The 16,325-nt window shown below is 36.2% G+C and overlaps 1 protein-coding gene across 1 annotated transcript in view; it reads right to left on the reverse strand.

The window, feature by feature from the left end:
• The window catches only part of LOC132053544 (uncharacterized), a 30,542-nt gene extending 14,603 nt beyond the window's left edge, over positions 1-15,939 (reverse strand). Inside the window, exon 1 of the mRNA XM_059445627.1 lies at positions 15,699-15,939. The gene's annotated coding sequence lies outside the window, so the exon portion shown is untranslated. The remainder of the gene's footprint in view (positions 1-15,698) is intronic.
• Positions 15,940-16,325: the final 386 nt, after the last annotated feature.

The raw sequence follows: 16,325 nt of genomic DNA on the forward strand, positions 1-16,325 counted from the left end.
TATACAAATGCGCATTTCAAGTCTTGCGGTGACGTCGAGTCTCAAGTGGAACTCTTCGACTCCGATGTACATGCGAAACAAGAAATAAAACAGCAAACGATTAGAGGGAAGTTACATACCTTTCAAACATTCATAACAGAAATAAAGAGAGTAGAAATCACACTATTATTTAATTTTAGAAATCTCTAAACAACACAAACACTCATGCCCTCAGCAAATCTCATATGAACTCAAACAAATTTGGTACTCCCATTGATATATATACAAGGGTAGAGTAAACAAAGAAGGTTGCTTTTAGACGGTATATGGAGACGTGATGGCTGAAAAACATTTAACTTCATTTCGTCGAATCTGATTCCTAGCTCAAAACAGGGAGCAATTGCTGAAATAGTATTCTAAGTAACGTACTAAGTAGAAACATATTTTCCGAGTAGCAATTTATTAAAACAAACAGAAGACTCTCACTTATACTTAAGCACATTCGGAAATTAAGTTTAAACAAACTGCAGGACCCAGAATATCCCTTTCAAAATGACTGCACAGAAATAAAACTGAAAGCGTACATATTTTAGCGTCCTGCTGAAGATTTTACACACAGGTTCGTTACTTTGATACTTGTTTATATTCAGTGAACCACAAACATTAAACTAGGAAAGTATAACTCAATGTTTTGAACAAAGACACGAATAGCATTTTAGGTAGAAATCACGTCTAAAATCTGGTAAAGAATAGGAAATGGAAAACTATATTCATGATATCTAAAGCCATGTTCAAGCATGTGATCTGTACCCTTACCCATACTAAAACCAAACAGAATATCCTAAAGTATAACTCAACAGAACGAATACTAAACTTTGAATCATGATTTTGACAGTACTTAAACACCAAAATAATATATTCATGCGCCAATTGCATAAGAAACTGCTCAAACACTTCGGATGTGGTCTCTAACTTCTAAATCATGTTTGGGGCATATCATATACATAGTATCTAAACAAATGAATTCCTAGCAAACTTTTAGCCGATGAACTCGCAGAAAATTTCAGCATACCATCCAAACAGAGTGTTTATTACAGAACTCTTAAAACGACCATTTGCAAAAATCAACTGTAATAGTACGCAGAAGCAGTTTCATTTTTTAAGCTGAAACGATTGTTGATTAGAGCAAAAAAAAAAAAAAATATCATAGGCATACAGGGGATGGTTAACCACCCTGAAAAATCCTCTTTTTCTCTTATTACCTCAACTTTGAGCTGTATATGAACATGCAGGAGAAACCGACACACACTATGGCTTCAAACTAACTACGCATAGACTAAAGATGGACACATGGAACATGGACTTGCAAAAATTTCAACATAACATTTCAAGTTATTCGCATGGCTTGTTATTAGAATTTACTAGTCTGCCAAACCACACATATGTCTCTGTATGGAATATTCTTATACCATATATATAATTTTATAACCAGATTTAAAAGAAACAAACTAAATTAAATACTCTTCCAGAATCTCAACGCACAACATGCAAACATATCAAGATCTAAAGACATGATCTTTCTATCACATAATGCAATGTCGACGGAAAAGAGGGAAGAACGAGGTCGGATATTACCTCTTGTGGGTGCAGTGAACGAGGCTTGAAGGTCCCAAATCTATACTCTCTTTCGCGAATGACACTGAAAAATCTATGTTATGGCTCGAAGCCAACAGAGATAAAGTAGGAACTTTTCACGGCTAAAGTTCAAAAGAAAGCAAGCTTTGGGGGAGATGATGGTGTATTTTTTCAATTGGTCGACGGCTAAAAAAAGTTGAACCACTAGGGTTCCAAAACGTTGGTATTTATAGGTACAGATTAGGGTTCTTCGAGCGGGAAATCGAAAATGGAGTTTCAAAATAGAAATCGATGTTCAAAATAGCCGTTTGGCTTTTAGCGGCAGAAGCAGCAGGTCACGGCAGATGTAGCAGCAAGCGAGGATGAACTTGCAACCCGTTCACGTGATTTGGTCAGATTTGTACTCAAAATGGTGAGATTGAGACTCTAGCTTCGAAATCTGCTGTACTGTCCAAACACGAAGCGAGAAAAAGACATTAGACTGCGCTTAGACAAAGGTAGAGAGAGATAGTCTTTGCACAAAAATGGCGTGGTAATGGTCTGCCATGGTTGAGTGCAATTTGGTTATTTTCTGAAAATGGAATGGAAAGGGAGAGAATATAATGCGGCTGTGAGGAGGAAATGAATTAGGTATAGGAAATGAAAAATGATGACGTGGGCCGGGTCGGGTAGAAGAAGTGGGCTGCTCTTAATTTCGGATTGGGCTTTATGGGGCTGTTCAGTTTGGCTGAATATTGATTTCAAAGTGGGCTCATTTTGAGGTAAAAACGTGGACTTGTAAAATCCAAATTTGGTCCCTTTCATTCTTTAAGCTTCTTTATATCAATAACTTGAGAAATATATGGAATATTCATACCATTAGTAATTAACAGTAATAAACTACAATTCAATAATACTAAGCAAAACTAAAAATATACAGGCAACGTAATAATAGAGTAAGAAATATTATCTATCTTAACTTTATGATCGATAAGTAATAAATAGATAGTAACGTGAGGGTAATGTTAAAGTATTAATTATAATAAGGTAACGGTACTTGCGAATAATAGCAGCAATAGTAATAACATAGTAATGAGTAAAAGTATTTAAATTATCAATAAAATTAGAAGCCCACGGAACTAAATCGGAGTAAACGAGGGACAAAATTGGGTGTCAACAAACGGTCCCCTCGGGTTAAAGGTGAGCTAATTAATGTTCGAAAACTGGCGAAAACGTCAAAAATACTATAACGACCAAACGGGTCGTTACAAGCATGATCTCTGAAAAATCAGTAGATAGAAGCGTAAGACACTCTCCCAAGATTTCTGAAGATGAAGACCAAAGATAAGGGGAGAAAAATTCTAAAGAGGGCACAAGATAGGGGTTGCTTCAAATGTCAAAAGTTGGACCACAGTATTAGAGACTGTCCATTATGTGATACTGAGCAAAATGAAGAAAGAGTAGAAAAAATAAAGAAGAAGGAAGAACTCAGTAACGGGGAGAATAAACAGACAACCATAGCGATCATGACAACTCAGGCACCAGAAAAGGAGACAAATTAAGGTAAAATCTAATGACTTAAAAAGGCGAGCTGAATCCTGTCTCCAAGAAGAAATTCATGTCCCTAATGATTACCCTACTTGATGAACATCGTGATATGGGAATGAAAAGAATTGAGTCACTTAACACCCTTATATGCTTAAAAGGTGAACTCATGAAAAGTGTAATGGGCAAAGAAAAGGCTAAGAAGGAAAATCGATCACTAAAGGAACAAGTTGCTCAACTAAGTTCATCCACTTTGTCTTTACAATCGGAGGTTCTAAAGATAACTGTTGAAAACCAAACCATGAAGGACAGTAGCAAACTACTCAAAACAATACTGAGTTAGAAAGTGTAAAAATGAAATTGCATGAAGAAAAGGGAAGGAGCAGGGAAATTAGACAGAGACTATCCAAAGAAGAGCTGATCTAGTCAGAGCAAATTAGTGGACGCATACTTCGAAACTGATATCCAACCTCTCTAGTCAGACACATAGAGCAGCGACGAGATTAAAGCATGACAAGAATAAGTGGATTCTTTACCCAAGGATTGATATTTACAAACCAGAGAGCGTAGTGAATAATTAGACATAAGGAAGAAAAGGGAAGATACACTAGACCTATTAGGAAGTATGGGACAGGTCTATGGAACAAATTTGTTAAAATGGCGCCGGATTGGATAAAGAAAGAAACAATTCTACCTATGTGGAACGAAAGGGACCGAAGACACACATGGGTTCCTATGCGCAAACCTTGATTAATTTGCAAGGAATGAAGAGCAGAGAAGCAAGCTAGAATGATACATGAATAGTGCTTGCTCAAGACACGAAAAGAATCACCATCAAAATTCTTCTCACTCTCAGAATGAAGGAAGAAAGATAATGCAAGGGTGTCTCTTCAGCTACTAAAACGCCGGAGCAAGTTGACAGGGGGAACAAAAATAAGGTTGAAAAATGCAATCATGAAGAATTCTTCAAAGAAAGGTATGTGCACTCTCCTTATGTTAAATAAATATGCAGACTATGTGAAAAAAAATAAAATTAACCCTTTTTTGGTCCAACATACAGAAGTAAAATGGGGCAACCCATCTAGAACCTATAAACCGTCTCACCTTGAAATTATTCAAAATTTCAAAACCTCCTCTTGACTAAGCTTCCCTTTGGACATCTCCCTTCTACTAGAAAATCTGTAGTGAAAGGCTTATAGTCATCATCCCCTTCAATGGAACAACCGGCATCTACCTCCACTAAGCCACTACATCCCGGTACTCCCAGCACAAACACTATAGAAAGCTTAACCATCCCTGAGTCATCCACTTTAGGGACACCGACGACTAAAATCCCAACCTCTCATCTATAATGTCAAAACCCTAAGCGAACCAAAGCAAAATCGTGTCAGTCAGATGAACCAATTTTCGCAAATAACTCTCAATTCGACCCTTCCATGATATCCTCATCTGATCACTCCGATGTCCTGGAGATTCCTGGTGGTCTATTTGAAATAAAAGGAGAAGAATGTAAAAGCCTATTATGCAGAATGTTGGAATCACAAGGAACCTACTATATAGTCCCTTTGGAATAGATAAGCCCAGTGGTTGCTCCAAAAATTGTGATTGTGGAAGGAACAGGCAGCCCATGTAGTAACCTCCATAAGTGAATTGAAAACTGATGAAAATATACCAGAAGTGGAAATCGAGGAATCTCACAGTAAGGGGGACCACTTGCAAAAATCTACAGATGAAACATACATGCCTGTTGAAATAAACGATGCTGAGGGTAGGGTAAGTTTTGATGGTGTTAGTAATGAAATCGAAGAGAAAGATGAATTTTTTAAAACTGCAAAATAAGTAGAGGAGATAGTGGCTGAGGTACTAGAAAGTTTAGGTGAGGGAGAAGCAAGAGAAACTGAATTAGATATAAACCTTAAACCTTCTGTAAATACCATAGAACAGTTCCTTACTATTGACATTCAGATGTCCATGGAACAGTTAAATGAAATTGGCCAACTAGAAGAACAGGTGCCTCACCCCAATTCAGATAAGGCAGAAGCAGAGAGTGAAACAAATTATGACAGTGACATGCTCATTACAAAATTTCTGGGAAAAAAGGTTAGATCCAGGCTCAGAAAGGCATCAGGTGAGCCTGTTCTGAAGCCCGATAAAGAAGTGATGGAGCATGAGGGTCCCTCAACTGGCTACAGAACCCCACACACCAGGGGGCGAAAGAGGAAAGCTGAAGAAGAACTAATCAAAGCTATGACAGCTAGTAAAAGAAGTGTTAGAGCAAAAGCAAAGACTACCAAACCTGTCTCAGCCTCTCACCTGTTGAATCAGCAAAGGAAGCAGGCCTACAAAAGCTTGTAAAAAGAGGAAAAGTGAAGATACGCGAACCTCCAGGTATAAAAAAAAAACTACTGCAAAAGGGAGAAATTCCAAGCTTGATTCTATAAGAGAGAAGAGTAAGTTCAAATTGAGGGATGAATCAACTAAAATTGAGAAGGATGAATCATCTGAGTTGGAAGAACAAGACCTCAAGGACATCAAAAATTATCATAACCCAGAGGACTCAAAGGAGCAAACACTAAGAAGGGTGTTGGCTATTCAAAGACAATCAATACTCAGAGGTAAGGTAGTTACTGGTCATGGGGGGCCCGAGATAGATGTGCTTTTAGAAAGAATTAAGTATCAAGGGTGGAGAAATTTACTTCTTCAGAGAAACAGGAAGATAAGGATGTGTAGAGAACAAGTTATAGTGTTTTATGTCATCGCTACTTGTCAAGAGGAACAACTCACCAACAATGTAATGGGAGTTAAGATCATGTTGAGTGTTGAGTGCTCAAACACTGGGGGAACTTTTGCAAGTGCCCTCTGAGGGATGGGCAAGGTATGCTTAGAATGAGTGGCCTTCACTTCAAGGAATGGAAAGTGTTATGGAGATGACAAGGAAATTCTCAAGTAAACCAACATCCAAACAACATAAGAGAGTGCCAAGAAATGTGATGCCTAAGCTTTATCAACTGTATTTCGAAGTTGTGCATCGCATGATAGTACCAATGAAAGAAGGAAGGGTTGAGGAAAGTTTCTTGGACATGATACTTATGGAGCTTCTTGACACCAAGGTCCAGATTAACCTGCCCAGTATCAACGATTCAACACATGCACAAGATCTCTCTCTAGGCAACAAAAGGGCATGAAATAGCATATGGGTTTTGGTTGGGTGACATCTTTGACCACTTTGTAGTACCAATCGAAGTATGGTAATATCAGATAACAAAGGACGTCATTAGGTCTGTGGAACAAGTTAATCAACCCATTCCAGTCGAGAATGCAGATGAATAGCTGCAAATGTTAAGGAATCATCTTGCAGTCAAAGAGGCAAAAATTGCGGCTTTAAAGGGAAAACAGCTCTATGAACTAGGGATGCTACAAGCGAAGTATGAGTAAGAGAATGAAGCACTGAATGCCCAACTTTTGAGTATGCAGACTGTACTGGATAATGAAATGAAAGATAATACAAGGACTATTCAGGAGTTGGTTCTTTTGCACTTACCAAAGACACCTCCTCAACCTCAAAACCTTCTTCTTAGTCTTACCTAGGATATCGCATGTGTCCTATGTTTATCTCCTGTTTTCCTTTTTGCTTTTTATTGGTCTGGGTATTTGTTTAATATATCTGTGTTGGGGGCAACGTGCAATTAATGGAGATTCTTTTGCGAATTGTTGTCTCTCAGAATCGATATATATATATATATATATATATATATATATATATATATATATATATATATATATATATATCCATGAGATCTATCATGTGCTATAGTGATAATTGAATCGATTGATGGTGGTCTCTTTTTAATGATACCAAAAGGGGAAAGGAGAGAAAAAGTAACATACATAACGCACATACACACTTTATGTTTATTAACCTATTTCAATTGAGCCAAAAGAGAGAAAATAACTGGTTGAAATAGGTTACATACACAATAACATGGTACACGGTAGAATACTCTCAACATGGGGTTTGTCATCATAAAAAAAAAAAGGGGGAATTTTTTGATCAAAGGTGTGAAGTTTTTATGATTGACAAAGAAAAGAAATACAAGACACTATCGAACCAAGACACTATTGAACTAGGTCCGATCTATCCAGACAGGTGATAAGTTGGTATTTTACCAACTTATCTCTTCTTTAATCTTAGATTATTGCGATGTTTGATTGAAAATAGTGCATTTAATGTCGTTTACTTCCATTTTATAGGTTTTATGTGATTTAGAAGTGATTGGAAAGAAACCAAATGAAAACAAATAAAAAAGAGGCCAAATTGAAGAAATGAGAAAAATTGGCTCGAAGCGCAAAAAGTGGCTAAAAAGACAATCTGAAAATCTGAAATTTGAAGGCCATTTTCGTCACTTTTTATTGGGAATATTTTGGGAACTATAAAAGCAACACTTGAGAGATTTTATTATCATCTTTGGCCATTCATACAAGTCTTGGAGAGCTAGGGTTTCATCACTTATACCATTGGAGGAGAAGATTGGTCCACTTTACTGAGAAATTTCTTAGATCTTTCTTCAATTCCTTGTTTTGTATTAAATATTTAAGTGTGTAGTATTTTCTTCTTTCACTTGAATCTTTTTTATGAGATTATTCATTATCAAGTGTTGGATTAAATCTCTTGTTTTGCTTATGTATTGAACAATTTTTATTACTAATGAAGTGGGTCTTTGTTTCTTTAATTAATATTGTTCTTTAATATTTCTTAAGGGATTAGCTAACCCTAGGACTTAGAAGAGGAAAATTGAGGTTGAGAAAGATTAATTAATAAGGATTTAGGGCTTTAAACCTCATCTAATAACTTGAGCTAGGAATAGGATAGTTAACTTGAGGTTAAATTGATTGTGCCTAATACCACACTCTTAAGGCTTGGAAAATCTTAGAGTGAAATTCATTGATTTGGTTCGAAGACTTTCAATGGGATTTTAGAAATCGTTATCTATTAACATAGACCCGATCTTAGTTATAAAATCATAAAATATATTGGATCGTTACTTGAGAGTCCCTTGTATTCATGTTTGTGGCCATTGATCATTTACTTGCTTTCTAGGTTAGTTTATATTTCCGCATTAGTTATAATCTTTTTCAAAATACAATATTATCAAGTGTTTGGCTTAGTGTAGAAAGTGAAAATTTCTTATTTGCTTGATCGCCTAGTATATTGTTCCCTGTGGGATTCGACCTCGACTCATAGTTGGGTAAATTATATTGCATACGACCGTGTACACTTCTCTTTGAGGAGTGGATTTGGACGTTATCAACAGGTACACTGTCTTGCACATGAAAAACAAGTTCTAAAGGAGTCATCAAATGAAGAGGAGGAATGAACACAAGTCATCAGGTGCAGTGGATGAATGACCTAGAAGCGAATGCATTGTATGAAGAAGAGCTTAAAGTGATGAGAGGTGTGTTGGCCAGATGCAGGCAAAAAGTTATACAGATATATGAAACAGGTCAATCAACATGTTCCAGCCAATATCTCAGAAGCAGTTCAAAGGCGGATGTAGAATGAAAGAGATTGGTGGAACAGGTATATGAACATGTTCCAGCTCATACAGATATAGATATCAGAGATGGACGAACCAGGTGAATGAAATAGGTTTGTTGATAAGTATTCTTTAATCTTAGATTTTTTGCTATGTTTGATTGATAAAATAGTGCATTCAATGTCATTTACTTCCATTTTACCGGTTTTATGTGATTTAGAAGTGATCGGAAGAAATCAAGTAAAAAACAAGTCAAAAGAGGTTAAATTGAAGAAAATGAGAAATTGGCTAGAAGCGCAAAAAGTGGCTGAAAAGTCAATCTGAAAATCTGAAATTTGATGGCCATTTTCATCACTTTTTATTGGGAATATCTTGGGAACTATAAAAGCAATACTTGAGATATCTTATTATCATCTTTGGCCATTTTAACACAAGTTTGGGAGCTAGGGTTCTTACACCATACTTTCGGGTTGAAGATTTGGTTGAGCACTTTGTTGAACCTTTACTTCATTTCCTTAATTTCTTGTTTTGTGTTGAACATCTAAATGTGTAGTATTTATCTCTTCACTTGAATCTTGTTTATGAGAATATTCATGATTAAAGTTTGGATTAAAACTCTTGTTTTGCTTATGTATTGAATGATTTTTATTTCTAATAAAATGGGTCTTTGTTTCTTTAATTAATCTTGTTCTTTAATGTTTCTTAAGGGATTAGCTAACTCTAGAACTCGCCCATGTACTTCGATTTGAGCTCGGAAGAGGAAAATTGAAGTTAGGAAAGATTAATTAATAAGGATTTGGGGCTTTAAACCCCATTTAATAACTTGAGCTAGGAATAGGAAAGTTAACTTAAGATTTAATTGGTTGTGTTTAATATCACACTCTAAGGCTTGGAAAAGCTTAGAGTGAAATTCATTGATTTGGTTGGAAAACTTTCAATGGGATTTTAGAAATCATTATCTGTTAACATAGGCTCAATCTTAGTTGTAAAATCGTCATACATTTGATCGTTACTTGAGTATAAATTCTCTTGTATCCGTGCTAGTGGTCATTGATCATTTTACTTGCTTTCTAGTTAGTTTTATCTTTGTTAATTTTGAAATCAAAAACCAAATATTGAAAAAGTGTTTGGCTTAGCTTAGTTGGTGATAATTCCTTGCTTGCTTGATCGCCTAGTATATTATTCCCTATGGGATACGACCTCGACTCATAGTTGGGTAAATTATATTGCGACGACCGTGTACACTTTCTCTTTGAAGAGTGGATTTGGACGTTATCAATTTTGGCGCCGTTGCCGGGGAATAATTGGCGTATTTGAGTTGGTTTGGGATTTAAGCTTACTTGCTTTGATCCAAACATGTGAATATAGTTGTAGTTATTTTCTGTCTTTTTTTATTTTCTTAGTTTCTGTAAATGACATCATATTATGAAAATTGGTCGGATGGTAGTTGTTCATACTTTGATGACCCTTGTCCTTATTGTGGAGGATCACACTCATGGCAAAATTGTATGAATTCTCCTGGGGGCGGATTGTGCGCACAATCTCAAGCTTATGAGTGGAGTGTTTATGATAGGTGTGGTGGTCAAAATGGTCATTGGGATAATTGTGCTTATTTGTCCTTCCCTTCCCCGAACCCTCACTATGACGATTCTACTTTTCGTTTTGATGATGATAGGGATATGGAAGTGGAAGAAGTTGCAAATGTTCAAAATGAGAAGATAATTCTCATGTTGGAGACCATTCTTGAAAATGTGAAAAACCAAAATTTAGCACTTGAAGACTTGAGTCAAGACATGAATTTCACCATGGGTGGATTTTTACAAGCTTGGAACAACTCTCAACTTGAAGAAAAACTTGACAAGGTGGAAATTGTGAGCCAAGATTGGCTAATAAATCAAGCTCAACAACTTGGAGTCTATGGGGATCCTTTGTGAAGGCATTTCACGAATGATGGAAGAATTTCTAAAAATGCATGTTGAGTAAAGTCAAGAAGTAGAGCTATTTGAAATTGCTCTCCGGAAATTGGAGGCCAAATTGAATGCAAAAATTGAGGAATGTGATGCTCAATATCAAAGGGCCATGGAATGTAATTTTACGATGTCTTCAATTAAAGATGAGGTCAAGATTGATTTCCAGGAGCTAATGGTGAATTGTCAACCGACCCAACAGAAAATAATGCAAGATGCCAAGGTTGAAGAAATGATACTAGAGTTGAATGAAAGAGTTTATACTATAATTTTTTAAGACTCTAGTTCATTTTTCGGTGAGAATGTCAAAATTCATGCAAGTTTGAAATGTGAGCGCATTGGACCGCATTCTAATCATTTTTCAACATTGCGTTTGGAGGGTGATACCGAAATTGAACCACCCGAGCCTATGGAGGAATTTGGTGATGAATACCAATGTGTTTTTATTTTGAAGTTTGTCATGCCAAGAAGACAAAATGACAAGCCTCAGTTAAAGGCCAAAAAGTGTAAGATGCGACACCCCGTGAGTTGGCCTATTTGCTTTTATACCACCGCCCCAAGAGCATAGCTGGAAACTTGATTCAAAGTTTAGGAGTCACTTCGTATCCTCAAAATGGAGAGAAAATTGGTAAAATTGGTACACGTCGTGCCACGACGTTAAATGCGGAGCTTTATGGGAAGCAGCCCATATTTCTTTAATTTTTACTTCAATTTTGTGATTTTAATTTTTAGATATGTTTATTTTGTTATTTCTGATTAATCTACCGAGTTTCACAATTTTTGAAGTTGATGAATAGTATTTGGGTACTAAAGTGGCTGCACAGTGCAAAAGAATGCACAAAACTGACTGAGAATGGCTACTGTGGTTAAAAACTTTGAAAAAAATGAGCAGCCTAAGGCATCAGGCCTCAGCAATTTAGCGCAAAGCAATCCCAAAGTGCACTGCTGCTCTTATTTTTAGTTCAGCTAGCTGTCCAGATAAGTGTTTTATAAACACTTAGACCATTCACCTCTCACCCATTTTATTTCACACCCACAAAAGCCCAAACACCCACGCACATATCACACACGCACACATACTACAAAACAACAATCACGCACACACAATCAGCAACCACGGAAAAAGGGACACAAGAACGCAGCTGATGTTGTGTAAACTGCATGCAATCAGAAACAACAAAAAAGAAAATTTTTCTTTCTCTCTTCTCTAGGTATCATTCTCAACTGATCAGGTATGTTATCATCTAGTTTTATTTCTTTCTTCTCTCCTCTTCTCTTTCTCCCCTAAATTTCTCTTGTTGCATTTTTTTTTCTTTTCATGTGGTTCGTTTTGGTGTGGAGTTTGGGGCACTTATTGTGCAATATTGGTGTTGTTGGCTGATTGATTTGTGATTGTGCTTCATTGAACTATAATTCCCAACATTTTTGGGGGGGGGGGGGGGTTGATCACTCACTGTTGGTGCTCAAACTAAGCTACCTGTAGGATACCCACAATCTGTTCGATAAATTGTTTGAGAGACGATTTCATTCGCCGGTGAAGTCTGAGTAACCGAGCACTATAAGGAGTTGATAAGGAAGAAACTTTGGGTGGAGATTGTCTGGGTTTGGGGAAAATTAGGAGTAGTGACGTGCATTGACTCTTGGAGTGCTTTGCCTTGCTTAATTTTCTCTATGCACTCTAATTATTGCTTTATGCTATTTGAGAAGTCCTGCCCTACTCTGAATGTCATTAAGGAACTTGATCATGGTGATTTGTGCAATCTTATGCTGATTTGTGGCTTCTAAGTTCATTGATGGGATCTTATGATTTTTTTTTAATTTTTTTTTGTGTGTGTGTGTGTGAAGCAGTACAATTATGGTACTTTTTTAGGTATGTTTCAATTCCATGAAGAGTTGTCTTGTGTGGTATTCTCCATTGTGATACCATTACGCTGGAAAATGATTTAAAGTGGAGTAATTTGGTAGCTTGGTGCAATGTGGCTTGATTTGAACATGATTCCAGGAAACTAATTCTCTTTCTATATTTATATTGAGGTGGAAACTAGGGAGCTACTTGAAATGTACTCTCACACAAGATGGCCTCTAATTCACCCTTATGCTCCTGCTCGTTGACACCATCTTTTCAGGAGAGCCCCTCTACACTCTGTTTACTCTACAATTGCATTGAGACAATGCAACATTTTAAGTCGGGGGAGGAACTTAATTGTCTTTGGAGGGAGAAGCTTAAATTTTGAGGATATTGGTAGATTGACTCTTTGTTTGATCTTTTTTTTATGTCACTTTTATATTAGTATGATATTCTAGTTTTTGTTTATTTTTGCATGCCCATGTTTTGTCATGTCTTAGCAATATCCTTGGCTTTTCTTTATCGTGGTTCTTTTCCCGAGGATGCTAATGTCTTTTGAACCCGGTGTTTTTAGGTAGTTTTGAGTCGGCTTGTCCCTATGATAGATAGTTGGGCACTTTCTTAAGGTAAATAAGCCTTGTAGGTTAGGTGTAGAAGTGAGTTTTAGGTAGTTTAGGAGTAAAAATGGTGTTGGGATGTATTTTTTGTCCCTTGGCTAATTTTTGGCTTGCTTGGTACCAACTTATTTAAACCTTGGAATATGAAGTCTTGATTTTGGAAAAAGAAAAATGATTGAAGTAAAGATTCTTTTTGTGACTTTTTGATTCAATGTTTGGCTCTTTTGTTCACTAAATGGTCTTTTTAGGCTATAAGTGACTTTCTTTGAGTTCATTGGTTTCAATTGGATTTTGGATATTTCACTTGAGTTTGCATGTGCCATGTGTGGTGACATTTGTTTTAGAGTTCTTTTGCATTATTTGTAGTCTAGAACTTGCCCGGAATGTGTTTTAAGGCGAAATACTAGACTAACTTGGTTTGAAAAAAGATGTTAGGCCTTCCTTAGACCTTTTTTGCGTCTTAAATTTCCTATCCTTGCATATTTTTCCTAGTCAACCCCTTTTGAGTCTTTAACCTTTTCTTTGACATCCATGTTACAAGCTTAATTTACCCCTTTGTTCTTCATTGATTCATCTTTTGGTACCTAACTCCTTAAGTGCATTGAAAGTGTAAATATAGGCTAAAAGCCTAAGTTTGGGGGTGATGGCAACGTGTGATGTGGAAGTTACTTGAAAGGTGAAAATGTGAAAGGAAAAAAAAAGTGGAACCTCCCTTGATATTTTGAAAGAAAAAAAAAAGAAAAAAATGAAGAAAAAGGAAGGAAGAACAAAGAGTTGTGAATAATGGGAAGACTAGGTGGTGAAATGAAAAGATGAAGAAAACAGTGGAAAAGTTTTGAAGGAAGTGTGCTTTGATTGTTGAAAATTGTAATGCTTAGGGAGGTTTTGAGTCACTATTTCCAAATTATGCCCCTACTTAACCAAAAGCCTACATTGCAGTCTTTTAAGTCCTAATTGATTTGAACCAAGTGTTCTACATTAATGGAGAAATACATGAACGGAAAGCCTATAGTACTACTTGTATGCATTTGAACAACTTTTGAGAAAGAGAGAGAGTAAATTCTTCCCATTTTATATCTCATTTGTGTTTTGAATTGCATTTTCTAAGTGCGAGATTATCTCTTGAGTGTGAGGGCACATGCGAATTTGAGTTGTGAATTTGTTCCATTTTCCAATTGAGAAGATTGAACAAAAGAAAGTTGTTTTGTGATAAAGCGACAAATTTTGAAGCTTTAGTGTCATGACTTTTTTAAAAAAAAAAAAAAAAAAATTATTACATAGGGGGTAGGGGAAGGGGAAATGGGGAAGGGGATTACAATGTGGGGATTCGAACCCTCACCAATAAGGCGAGAGTTCAGGCAGCCAACCAACTGAGCTACTAGATCCCTACTTAGTGTCACGACTTGGTTGCTACTTTGGTTAGTTTGGTATTTGAAGCATCTGAAAAAGAAAAGAAAAAAAAAAACAAGTTTTTGAGAAGTTGTTGATTCATATATCTTGGATTAATTGTTGGTACCAATCAAAGTCATATGTTTGTGCTTAAAGTAGATTTTTTGACTTGGTATGATGTTGGTGCACTATTGAGTTGATTACTTGGAAGGAGATTGTTTATGATTTAATTTGCTTGAGGACAAGCAATAGTTTAAGTTTGGGGGTTTGATAAGTATTCTTTAATCTTAGATTTTTGCTACGTTTGATTGATAAAATAGTGCATTCGATGTCATTTACTTCCATTTTACAGGTTTTATGTGATTTAGAAATGATCGAAAGAAACCAAGTGAAAAACAAGTCAAATGAAAAACAAGTCAAAAGAGGTTAAATTGAAGAAAATGAGAAATTGGTTAGAAGCGCAAAAAGTGGCTAAAAAGGCAATCTGAAAATCTGAAATTTGAAAGTCATTTTCGTCACTTTTTATTGAGAACTATAAATGCAACACTTGAGAGATTTTATTAACATCTTTGGCCATTTTTACACAAGTTTGGGAGCTAGGGTTCTTACACCACACTTTGGGGTTGAAGATTTGGTTGAGCACTTTGTTGAACCTTTACTTCATTTTCTTAATTTCTTGTTTCGTATTGAACATTTAAGTGTGTAGTATTTATCTCTTTACTTAAATCTTGTTTATGGGAATATTCATGATTAAAGTATGCACGATACCCTCGGACCTAAACATGCTTACCTGTCACCGGTGAATATTAACTCAAGCTTGTCAGAGTGATTAGGCTAAACTAATTAAGCCATACTACACTACTATGGTAAACTAATACTAAATTAGACATAAATCACATAGAGACAGGCTGACAACTAAATTAAATCTAATAAGGGCATAAATAAACAACAATTAGCTAAACAAACATATAAACATGCTAATAACTCTCTTTAACCTAGCAAGGCAATATCTAAGTTAAAAGCACATAAACATACAAATAAGGCCCACAAACTAAAGCTAAACTATCATCAAGGATTAGACAGACAACCTAGCTAACATATACGCACAAATTAAAACTATCATAAACACCATCACACACTAATCATACATTAAATAAACAGAAAACACACAAAATTGCTAAAAATAAATGAAAGGAGAGGGGTTTACCTCTTCTTTGTGCAGCCTTGGTCGAAAATGAATTTGGGAAGCTTAATTCCTCCACCTCCGATGCTCAGCCACAAAAGAAAATAATTTTTTAGACTAAGTTCCCAATAATTTAAAGGTTTCAGCTGAAAGCTAAAACCCTAACGAAACTGGGCACTATTGCTCTATTCGAAGAAAGACTAGTGTAATTTTTAAATTTTTGAGACTTGTAAGGTGTGTGTGAATGTGAAGGTGGGATTCTTTATATAGAACCCCAAAACCCTTAAAGCGTTTTTCAAATTCGATGTGGGACAATCTGTTTTCAAGGATTCTCTTGAATCCTCTTGAATCACTATCAACTAATGACAAATGAGTATTCAAAATCGAAACGAGACAAATCCCATTAAGGAATTTGCACTCGTTTGACCTTGATTTGCAGAAAAAGTAAAAGAAGAGAAAGATTATACCTCATTTGGCCAAAGCATGGTGGAGAAAGGGCAAAACATTAATTTCTTTGCCCAAATCGGTTGAGCAGCCCTGCCATAAAGCAGTTGTACACTGCGAATTTGTCATTTTTGGGTCAATGACGCGATGAGAGAGAAAAGAGCAACGCGGCGCTAGGGTTTCACCACAAGAAACCTTTGTCTTTTG

This window comes from Lycium ferocissimum, chromosome 4 (genome assembly GCF_029784015.1).
Source record: "Lycium ferocissimum isolate CSIRO_LF1 chromosome 4, AGI_CSIRO_Lferr_CH_V1, whole genome shotgun sequence".
NCBI classification, from domain to species: Eukaryota; Viridiplantae; Streptophyta; class Magnoliopsida; order Solanales; family Solanaceae; genus Lycium; species Lycium ferocissimum.